General features: G+C 46.5%; 1 long non-coding RNA gene across 1 annotated transcript in view; it reads left to right on the top strand.

Moving 5' to 3' along the window:
• LOC123516100 overlaps positions 1 to 11321 on the top strand; it is a 17099-nt gene extending 5778 nt beyond the window's left edge. The window contains exons 2-4 of the long non-coding RNA XR_006678086.1: positions 5383 to 5498; positions 5836 to 6069; positions 11122 to 11321. This is a non-coding gene — a long non-coding RNA (uncharacterized LOC123516100). The remainder of the gene's footprint in view (positions 1 to 5382; positions 5499 to 5835; positions 6070 to 11121) is intronic.
• Positions 11322 to 11550: the final 229 nt, after the last annotated feature.

An 11550-nucleotide genomic window follows, 5' to 3' on the forward strand; every position in this document is an offset into this window, starting at 1 on the left:
ATAGGACGAATTTAGCAGGTTATATATGGGAGTTTAAGGAGTTTAGGAACAGATTAGCAGTTTTGCAGATTATGGGACAGTGTAGTGGTTTATGGAGCAGTTTGGCAGAATATGGAACAGTATAGAAGTGTAGCTCCTCCTCCTTCTCCATGTCACAGCTAAGCAATTTATCGAAGCTGTGATTGTAAAGAAAGAAAAAAGAAAGAAAAAGGATGTTCAGGTGTATTATTCTTGTGTGTGTGTGTGTGTGTGTGTGTGTGTGTGTGTGTGTGTGTGTGTGTGTGTGTGTGCACCTCATTTTTATCAGGCGTGGGCGTGAAAAATTTCGTGTTTCTAGTTTGTGTAGCTTCACCACACAGCAGGACTTTGAAGGAACGTCAGGGGGAGAGAGAAAGAGAGAGAGAGAGAGAGAGAGAGAGAGAGAGAGAGAGAGAGAGAGAGAGAGAGAGAGAGAGAGAGAGGAAAGAAAAAAATAAACTTAGTGAAGGCAATTACGACAACGTGTAATGACAATCCTCCTCCTCCTCCTCCTCCCTTCCTCCGTTCCTCCCGTTCCTCCTGTTCCTCCTGCTCCTCCTGCTGCTGCCGCTCCTCATCAAGCCAGACTCACGCCACACTGATCAGCGCAGGGAGGTGGAGCGGCAGGATTTAATAGGCAACATGGTCACCCTCGATGTGTTTGAGGCGTCGGCGGTGTGAGCAAGGTGAAAGTATAGGAGCCTTACACCGCCTCTATGTTTTCTTCCTTTTCTCCCTTTTTTTTAGTCCTTCTTTCGTGGTTTATTGGCTGTTCTTTGTGTGTGTGTGTGTGTGTGTGTGTGTGTGTGTGTGTGTGTGTGTGTGTGTGTGTGTGTGTGTGTGTTATCTTGTTTTTATTTCTATGGTCGTTTCCTTATTTACTTTTCTTTTTTCTTTTCCTTACCTTGTTTTTCTTTTCTATTTTGTTTATCCTTTTTTCTTTTTACTGGTGCAAGAAGAGGAAAGTAATGGATACAGAGAAGAGAAGGAGGGAAAAAAAGAAGACAGGATAATATTGAACGTGGGAAAACGAATGACTAAAACGAGGTCAATGTAAAACGAACATCATCATGAGAGAGAGAGAGAGAGAGAGAGAGAGAGAGAGAGAGAGAGAGAGAGAGAGAGAGAGAGAGAGAGAGACTAAGTTAGACCAAGACCAAAGTAAATTCATCTATTCCACACACACCATCATCTTATCGCCCCTCACCTTCCCTCCCTCTCCCTCTCCCTCACCGCCTCCTTCACTGCCTCCGTCAGTCCTCGGGCTTCTCTCACACGGCGGATTGAATTGCCGCGAAAATATGACTAGAAAAAAAGAGGAAGACGAGAGGGGGAAAAAATCATAAAAGCTGATCAGAGGAGGAGGAGGAGGAGGAGGAGAGAATAGAGAGATGAGACGGGAGAGGAGAAGGGCGGCAAAAGAGGCAGATCAGTGTGAAGGTGGTGAGTCAAGGGCCCCTACAAAGATGGCCGCCAGAGGGCTTCATTCACTTACTTGATTCGCGTCACTTTCATTTTTATTTTTTTTACTAGGTTTTTTTTTTTTCCCTTCCTTTTATTCTTTTATCTGTGTCGTTCGTCGGATCAGAGCGTAATTAGAGTCGAGGCGCACAAAATTCTCCTTGAAGCTTTGATAGGTAGAGTTAAGGAAAGAGAGAAACAGACAGACAGACAGACAGACAGGAATGAACAGGAAAAGGTCAGAGGGGATGAAGGGAAGAGGAAGGGGGGAGGGGGAAGGGAGGGGTTAAGGTGGTGTAGGTAGGGGTGGACAGGTGCATGATGGGAGATGGACACACAGACATATATACAGATCTTTGACAGGTGACACACAAAGACCAGGGCCACTACACCTTAATTGAATGCAGGGCGGGGGGAGGGGAAGGGGGTGAGGAAAAAAGTAAGCGTGTCTGTGTGTGTGTGTGTGTGTGTGTGTGTGTGTGTGTGTGTGTGTGTGTGTGTGTGTGTGTGTGTGTGTGTGTGTGTGTGTCTGGGGTGCCGCCACACGAAGGAACCATTGTCACCAACATCAAACATATTTTTTCATTCACGTATTGAGAAACGGAATGGGAAAAAAAAAAAAAGCGCCAGATGATCCCCTTGATGGATGGACGCCTTCTTCTGTCCTGCGCTAAACCCTTCAAGAATCCTCACCCTATCAAGTCACAATGCTACACACAAGAGGACGAAACAGTGAGCCGCCAGCCACCCACCCAGCCACCAGTCAGCCACTCAGCCACCACCAAGCCACCCTCCTTCCACCATCACCGTGCAATAGATCACAGCTTTCTCGAATCTCAAGGTCTCAATGATAAGGCTATAATGTGGTTCTAATTTTGTGTGATCTTATCTTTTTTAGGTTTCACTGATTAAGAGATAAATCATTTTGTTTCGTTCTTCTTATTCTTGTTTGTTCTTTTTCTCGTTCTTGTTTTTTTTTTTATTGTTTCTTCATATTCTGTCTTCCATTCTGTTTGTTACGTGTTCTTGCCAGTGTGTGTGTGTGTGTGTGTGTGTGTGTGTGTGTGTGTGTGTGTTCGCTCGTGTTTATATATACAGTGCGTGTGCGTGCGTGTTCTTCCTTTCTATAGCAAAGTGTGTGTTTGTGTGTGCGTGTGCGTACGTGTGCGTGAGTGCGTGCGTGCGTGCGTGCGTTACACAAGTCATAGAGTGTGAATGTAGGCGTATTTCGCACGTCCCTTTCGTCAACATATTTTGCTCGGCGGGACAGAGGCGGCGTCGTTAAGAGCTTTCGTCTAATTAATTTTTCGGCCTCATTTGACTAGGAAATATTCTCCCAAACACGAAATTAATACCGGAATTATTATTTTCAAGGAAGGCGCGCCGGTAAGAAGGCAAAGGGAAGAGAGGAGGAGGAGGAGGAGGAGAAGGATTTATTTGCTTCAGAATATTTTGAATATGGTCACGAGGGAGAGGAAGACGACGAAGAGGAGGAGGAGGAGGAGGAAGAGGAGGAGGAAAGGAAGAAATGACTACCGTGGAAGAGATGGAAGAGGAGGAGGAGGAGGAGGAGGATGTCAAAGGAAAAGGGGCTTGATAGAGGTGCTGGAATAAGGAGGAGGAAGATGAATAGGTAAAAGAGGAGGAGGAAAGGAAGACTTGGATAACTACGAAGAAAGGAAAACTTGAGAGAACAGGTGGTGTGTAAGGAAGAGGAGGAAGAAAAGAAAGGAAAAAAGAAAGAGAAGAAAAATGAGGGAAAGAGAAGGAGGAGGAGGAAGTTGTCGATAGGAAAAGGGCTTGATAAAAAGAAGCGGGTGGATAAGGAAGGAGGAGGAGGAGGAGGAAAAAATTGGAAACAGGAATATCTAGTAATTTTACATAAGATCTCTCTCTCTCTCTCTCTCTCTCTCTCTCTCTCTCTCTCTCTCTCTCTCTCTCTAAGCTGACGAAAGGTGATTTCTTTCTTTTTTTCTTTTTTTACACGTCATTAATGAAGCTTCCCTTATACCGGTGGTGGTGGTGGTGGTAGTTAGTGATGGTGGTGATGTGGGTGGTAGGAATATTGTAAGAAATAGTAAAAGCATTATTATTATTTATTATACTCGTATAACATCACCACCACCACCACCACCACCACTTCATTTTGTCCCTGTTCCTAAATGGCGTGGTTCATCCCTGCCTGTCTGGAAAGCACTGAAGTATCATGCGCTTCTGACACCAGCACCCACGCCGGCAGGTAAGCACACTCCAGCACCCACACCTGTCTTATCCATCAGCTGAACATTTACTATATGTGTTCCATTTGATCCTCCTCCTCCTCCTCCTCCTCCTCCTCTTCTTCTTCTTCCAGGTAACTGAAAGGCCTCCCGGCTTAGATTAGTATCCTCCCGCGGGTCCTCCTTTGCCCAACGTCGCATCTTCCTCTCCTTTTTTTCCTTTCCTCCTCCTACGTAAGAACCGCAGAGTGTAGGGAAGGGCTGGAGGGTGGTGGTGCTGTGTAGTGTGCAGTGCCACGCCACATCCACGTCTCTGCTTGGTTACATGTGAAGTGGATGGAGAGGGAAGGTGTTCATGAGTGGTGGTGTTGTATTGTTGCTTGTTATGACAGGTAGCCAGTGCTTGCTATTGTATCCGTCTTGCTATCTCTACATTTTTCTGACCTGTTATTTTTTATCCGTCTATCTGCGTCTGTCCGTTCATCTATCAATCTGTTTTACCTGTATCTATTTGTCTTTCAAGCTCTCTATTTGTAATAAAATGTACTTGTTACGAGTTTGCAGAAGCGAGACTCGAGTGTGTGTGTCTCGACTCGTCATAGTCAACACTGCTTTAAACAGAACACCTAGATCAATATATATACGACACTGAGGGGAAATGAATATAATTTCATTATTACATAGTTATTGCTGTAAGGAAATGTAGAATTACTTATTCAGATAATCATTTGACAGCGGATTGACTGCATACAAACCAGTGAAATGAGTGTCTGACTCTCTCACTCGAGGCTTCGAACCGCATAGCCTGCCGAGGTAGGAGGCCGACACACAGCAGTCTTCAGGGCACCGTCAAGACATACGGGCCAAGGGAACAATGAGAGTGCACCACCAGCAGGCCGGCACTACGCTGACCACCGTGCAGCAGAGAGCTCCCGATGCAGTATACGACTACCTCGGCACATTGGCTCTCCTCTTCTTCTTCCTCCTCTTCCTCCTCCTCCTTATCATCTTTTTTTTTTTTCCATCATCACGAGTAAATCACCTTTTTAAGCAAACCATAAGCAGTCTGCCTTTTCCTCCTCCTCCTCCTCCTCCTCCTCCTCCTCCTCCTCCTCCTCCTCCTCCTCATTCCTCCTTCGTAATCAGCATAATTCGGTCATGGCTACACCTGTCGAGGGTCTAATTGTTTTGATTTGCCACAGGTGAGAAGGAGCGTGCGCCATTACCTTGAGTCGCTGGAAGAATCGCTCTGAGTCTCGGTGTTTAGTCAGTGTGAGTCGTGGTGTTGTATTGTTGCTTGTTTTGACAGGTACCCAATGCTTACTATTGTATTCGCCTATCTGTAAATTTTTGTCTTGGTATTTTCTATCAATGTCTATCTACGTCTGTTCGTTCATTTATCAATTCCTCTTACCTGTACCTATTTGTCTTTTTTCATAGCAGTGGTATTTGTAGTGGTAGGAATTGTGTATCTATCTTTCCCTTCTACCTCCTAATCTACATTCTTTTCTTAAAAAGAAAGAAAAAAAATGCTGGTGGTTGTGTTGGTGCAGCTTCCATCCGCACTCACAGTAGGCAGGCGCTGTTGACTCCCGGGCCCAGTGTAACACAAGCTCGGAGGGCGATTGCCTTTACTTTGTGTATTCTTTTTGTTTGTCAGACTGGTCGGGTCTGGTCTTTTCAGGGTACGGGTTCACGCGGTGCACGTCTGTAGCGGAGGAAACCCGACGAGGTAGCGGCCTGGGTGTGCTGTGTGACCAGCGTTCTCACTGTTGAGGCTCTTCACCACTGAAAGTTTAGGTGACTTTTTTTTTTATGATCAGATGAACTAAAAAAGAAACAAAATAGACAGGAAAAGAGAAACTAAGTTTGGAGAAAAATACAACAGACTAGTAATCTTTAAACATTTTTGGGATATTTTTCATATCACAGAAGCGATGAGAGTAATAAAATATACTTGTTACGAGTTTACAGAAGCGAGACGAGTGTGTTTCCACTCATCATAGTCAACACTGCTTTAAACAGAACACCTAGATCAATAAATACATCACTGAGGGGAAATAAATATAATTTCATTACTACATAGCTGTTACAGTAAAGAAATGTAGAATTATTTATTCAGATAATTATTTGACAGCGGATTGGCTGCATACAAGCCAGTGAAATGAGTCTGACTCTCATCATTCGGGGCTTTGAACCGCATAGCCCACCGAGGTAGGAGGCCGACACACAGCAGTCATCAGGGCACCGTCAAGACATACGGGCGAAGGCAGCAATGAGAGTGCACCACCAGCAGGCCGGCACTACACTGAAGCATACAGCAGGGAGCTCCCAATACAGTATACGACTACCTTGGGCTCACCACCCTCAGGTCAGTACACTGATGACGCCACTATCAGCCGTCGTCGTCGTTGTCGTTGTCCTCCTCCTCCTCCTCCTCCATTTTTTTTTTCCCATTACTGCGAGCAAATCATTTTTTGGTAAATCTATAGAACAGCAACTCCTTACATGTTCTTTTCTATTACCCCTTTCCCCCCAAACAAGCTTGGGGGCACGTGGGGAATCGGGGGTTTTAGGGGGGGGAGCCAAGAGGTGAGATATGGCGATCCAAAAAAATCTAAGGACAAAAACCTAACCTAACGTAACCTAACCTAACCTAACCGGGGAGGCTGTGCCCTCCGGACCCCCCCCTACAACACTAACCTAACCCTAACATAAACCTAACCTAACGTAACCTAACCTAGCCTGGGGGGCGCAGGCCCCCCCTCCTGCAACACTAACCTAAACCTAACCTAACGTAACGTAACCTAACCTAGCCTGGGAGCGCAGGGCTCCCCCTGCAACACTAACCTAAACCTAACCTAACGTAACCTAACCTAGCCGGGGGGACTACGCCCCACCGGAACCCCACTCCCCGGAAACACCCTAACCCTAACATAAACCTAACCTACCGTATCACAATACCTTAACGAAAGGATGAAGGTCCTGGCTGGTCCTCTACTCGATTGTACACAGACTTGCATCGCAGGAGCGATGATTTCCCAGTAATCAAATTCGCAACCTTTACAACTAATGTCCCTGGTGGCCAAGGCTCAACTGCGCACACAGATGTCTCTGGGCACCTGTCTGCCCACCTGTGCCCCGCCTACGAATACATATAGCAAATTCCCATTGGCGCAGCTCGTACTGTTAAGAGGTGGTGGCACGTCATTGGACAAAAGAACTATAGACACAATAAGAATCCTATTCACCAGTTACCCACAAACCCAGGATGTGAACAGACAGACAGTCACTTCATGTTACCCACAAACCCCAGATATATACAATAGACAATAGCAATGTTTACTATTTGGACTTAGACTCCGAGTGACGTCTCTAATATCAGTGAGGCAATGTGACATAACCGTGTGTGATCCCCAAACAAGACCACAAGGTACGTGTTCTCCATTAACTACTCATCAGTTTGTGTTATTATTGCACGGATTAGAGAGGAGGTCCTGTTTTAAAGATTTACGCATTTTTTAGGCAAACCATAACCAGTCCTCCTCCTCCTCCTCCTCCTCCTCCTCCTCCTCCTCCTCCTCCTCCTCCTCCTCCTCCTCCTCGTAATCAGCATAATTCGGTCATGGCTACACCTGGCGAGGATCTAATTGTTTTGATTTGCCACAGGTGAGAAGGAGCGTGCGTCATTACCTGTTGAGTCGCTGGAGGAGTCGCTCTGAGTCTCGGTGTTTAGTCAGAGTGAGTCGTGGTGTTCTGGAGTCAGTTGGCAAGGTCACGGATTTTTTTTTCTTTTATTATTTTTCTCAATTTCATTTTTTTTTTCCATTCCGTAGCTTATTGTATCTATCCTTATGTATTCCTTTCCATACCTTTTTATTTAATTTTCTCTTACTATTTTTTTTAGTTTTTTTTTCTCTTTTCCTTACTATTTATCCTTACCCTTTCTCTTTCCTTCTTTCTCCTTTTCATTGTTCCTTTTACTTCTTTTTTTCCTTTGTTCTCTTCACGACCTTTTTTTTTTCTCTCTCCACTGTCTTCTCTTGTTTACCTTTTCTCTCTTCCTTCCTCTCTCTTCTCTCTTCTTCTCCTCTCCCTGACACACACTTCCGCTCCGCCCCACTCCCTTCCTTCACCTGTCCTGTTCTCTTCCTCCTCCCTAACCTCTCCCCGTCCCTCACTTGTCTCCTCTTCCTCCTCCTCCTCCTCCTCCTCCTCCTCCTCTTCCTCCTCGTGATGGAAATATTGAGTGAGCATCCCCCCTCCTCTCTCTCTCTCTCTCTCTCTCTCTCTCTCTCTCTCTCTCTCTCTCTCTCTCTCTCTCTCTCTCTCTCGATTTTTTATTCTATTTCATTTATTTTTTCCTCTATTTTTTTTTTGGAATAATTATAGTTCTTTTTTTATCTTTTCCTTTCGTTCTTTTCCTCTTCCTCTAGCGTTTCCATTCCTACCTTCGTTCTCCTCCTCCTCCTCTTCTTCTTCCTCCTCCTCCTCCTCCTCCTCCTCCTCCTCCTCCTCCTCCTCCTCCTCCTCCTCCTTCCTTTTTTATCTTCTCTCCATATTTTTACCAGCATTTTCTATTCCTTTCCATCACCATCTCTTTTTTTCTTTTCCTCTTCCCTTTCTTGTCTCTTTTTCAATCTCTTCCCCCTTCTTGTTCCTTCTCTTTCCTCCCTCCCTTCCTCCCATCCTCCCTCTCTCCCTCTCTTTCCTCTCCCTCCCTCCCTCCCTCCCTCCCTCCCTCTCTCCCTCCTTTCCTTCCTGCCACTTCCGTCAGACCATCACCAGCTTGTCAACAAACTTGCCAACATTTGCCAGTTAGTTCCTTTGTCTTGCCTGTTAAATATTTTCTTTCTCTCTCTCTCTCTCTCTCTCTCTCTCTCTCTCTCTCTCTCTCTCTCTCTCTCTCTCTCTCTCTCTCTCTCTCTCTCTCTCTCTCTCTCTCTCTCTCTCTCTCTCTCTCTCTCTCTCTCTCTCTCTCTCTCTCTCTCTCTCTAATTGCTTTTTCAGTGTATTTTATTGGAAAGTGTTTTTTTTTCTGCTTCGTTCTCTTATTCCTCTTCCTTTTCCTCTTCCTCCTCCTCCTCCTTTACTTCCGTTTTGTCTATTTTTTTTTCTCTAGTTCTTCCTTCATTTTCTTGTCACTATTTGATTTGGTTTTCTTTTTTTCTTTATCCTCCTTCACTCTTAATCCTTCTTCGTCTGTCTGTCTGCTTGTGTGTGTGTGTGTGTGTGTGTGTGTGTGTTGTGTGTAGTTATTTAGTCTCAGTCAGCCTGTCTGTTTCCCTGTATGTCTGTGTTCCTTCGTCAGTGGGTTTGTCTGTACGTCTGTCTGTCTGTCTCTTCAGCAGCCATTCACTTTATCAGTCAGTCTATCAATATGCCTACATGTCTGTTTTTTTACTCTCTCTCTCTCTCTCTCTCTCTCTCTCTCTCTCTCTCTCTCTCTCTCTCTCTCTCTCTCTCTCTCTCTCTCTCTCTCTCTCTCTCTCAAGTGTGAGGAGAGGAGCCCTCCACAACTTGACTATGGAGCGAAGACGCAAGTTAAACAGGGAGGCTGGAGTTTAATGGCACGGAAAAAGAAAGTCAATTAGTCATTCCCTTCTCTCTCTCTCTCTCTCTCTCTCTCTCTCTCTCTCTCTCTCTCTCTCTCTCTCTCTCTCTCTCTCTCTCTCTCTCTCTCTCTCTCTCTCTCTCTCTCTCTCTCTTCTCTCACCTTCTCCACCTCTCACTTTCTACCTTCTCTTCCTCCTCCTCTTCTTCCTCCTTCCCCCCCTAGGTCACCTGCCGACCACACACGTCCTCGGCAGGTGATTATGAGGAGTAATGAGAATCAAGACAAGCCTCGGGTCGTAAATGAAGCTCTTAATGAACCCGAGAATGAACCCAACGAAGCCCAAGTCAAGTCCCGAAGCTTCACAAACTTCAACTTCACGGTTCACAATTCCTCCTACTTACGCAGTCCTCCTCTTCGTCCGCATCCTCCTCCTCTCTCTCTCTCTGTTTCTCTCCCTCTCTTCTTCTTCCTCTTCCTCTTCTTCCTCCTCTTATCGATCAGACGAAGTGGGTTCGTGCGTGAAGCTTCTTAATGAACCAAAGAAATGAACCCCGCTGAAGCCAAACCCTTGAAACGAGACTCCCCAAGTGAACCCTGAACCAAGTTGACAGTTGCTCTGCTCTCCTGTGCTGCCCTTGACTGGAGGAGGAGGAGGAGGAGGAGGAAGAGGAGGTGGAGTGGAGGTGGTGGAGGTGGAGGTGGATTCAAAGTTGGCCAGTTCTTCATGGCCTTCTTGTCGTGCAGGAGGGAAGGAAGAGGATAGTCGTAGCAACGTCGAGGCAGGGGTCGTGGTAGGGGTAGTGATATTGGTTATGACAGAGATAGTAACTGTTTTCGTGGCAGGGGTCGTGCTAGTAATCGTGGTAGGGGTAGTGATGTTGGTTGTGGCAAAAATAGTAACAGTTCGAATTCGTGGCAGGGGTCGTGGTAGTAGTCGTGGTAGGGGTAGTGATGTTGGTTGTGGCAAAATAGTAAGGTGATAGTAGTCGTGGTAGGGGTAGTGATATTAGTTGTGGCAGATAGTAACAATTTTCTTGGCAGGGGTCGTAGCAGGAGATCTTGGCAGGGGTCGTCGAGGATTAGTAAATCAGTTTCTTCTGGTCGTCCAATGGAATATTGATCCTGCTCCTGACTCCTGCAGCCTCCGCCTCGCCCTGCTGACGGTAGACAGGGGTGGTGGGCTGGGGGGGGGGAGGAGTGAGAGAGAGGGGAAAGTCAGGGGGAGAAGAGGCAGAGAGGATGATGGGTAGAAAGAGAGGGTGGGAGAAAGTTGAGGGAGGAGAAAGAGAAATGGGAAAAAGGATGAAGGACTGGACGGGAGAGACGGAGTGAAATGGGATGAAAGGTAGAGGAGAGGAGAAGGAAAACGATGGATGAATAGAAGGGAAGAGAGTGAAGGAAAGGAAGGAATGTGGAGGAGAGAAAGCGATGAGGAAGAGGAAGGGAAGAATGAGGAAGCTGGAGGAGAGGAAGTGAGCTAGCAGTCTCTCTCTCTCTCTCTCTCTCTCTCTCTCTCTCTCTCTCCTCTAAGATAAATAAATGCCTGTAATATTACCATAGTCACACAGACAGCCTTGTTTTGACATAGTAGTGCTGTTGTTATTTGTTCTTTTCCTTTGTATTCCTCCTCCTCCTCCTCCTCCTCCTCCTCCTCCTCCTCCTCCTCCTCCTCCTCCTCCTCCTCCTCCTCCTCCTCCTCCTCCTCGTGTCACACAATAATCCAGGTGTTGACGGCTCCCTTGCCACACGATAATAGCGGCAGTAAAAACCACATCACAACACCACCTAATTAATATATCACTGTATTGCCTTCCAATCCACTTTCACTTGCCTTGATCTCTCTCCTGTTTGGCTCTACTCCCTCAGGTCGCCCCGCCCCGCCCCTGCAGCCTCGCACGCCCCCCACAGAGGACCCGCAGCCGCTCCTCTGTCACCTGGTACTAAGGGCTGGAGTCAGGTCTCGGCCACCTATGCAAATTTAGACCCCAGTTTGGTGGAGGTAATGCTAATTGTTATTCATAGAGACGCTTCGCCACCCTGGGCCGCCTTTCTCTCTCTCTCTCTCTCTCTCTCTCTCTCTCGCTCTCGCTCTCGCTCTTGAAGGTAAAGTGTGCGAGAAGGAGGTGGAGGAGATGGTGGTGGTGGTGGTGGTGGTGGTGGTGGTGGTGGTGGTGGTGGTGGTGAAGAAGGGAACACAAGGAGAGAGGATAGACAGGAGAGTATAATGTAAAGATTAGGTAAACTGTGTGAGGAGAAGTAAGCAAGAGGAAAGAGGAGGAGGAGGAAGAGGAGAAG

This window comes from Portunus trituberculatus, chromosome 40 (assembly GCF_017591435.1).
Source record: "Portunus trituberculatus isolate SZX2019 chromosome 40, ASM1759143v1, whole genome shotgun sequence".
Classification (NCBI taxonomy): Eukaryota; Metazoa; Arthropoda; class Malacostraca; order Decapoda; family Portunidae; genus Portunus; species Portunus trituberculatus.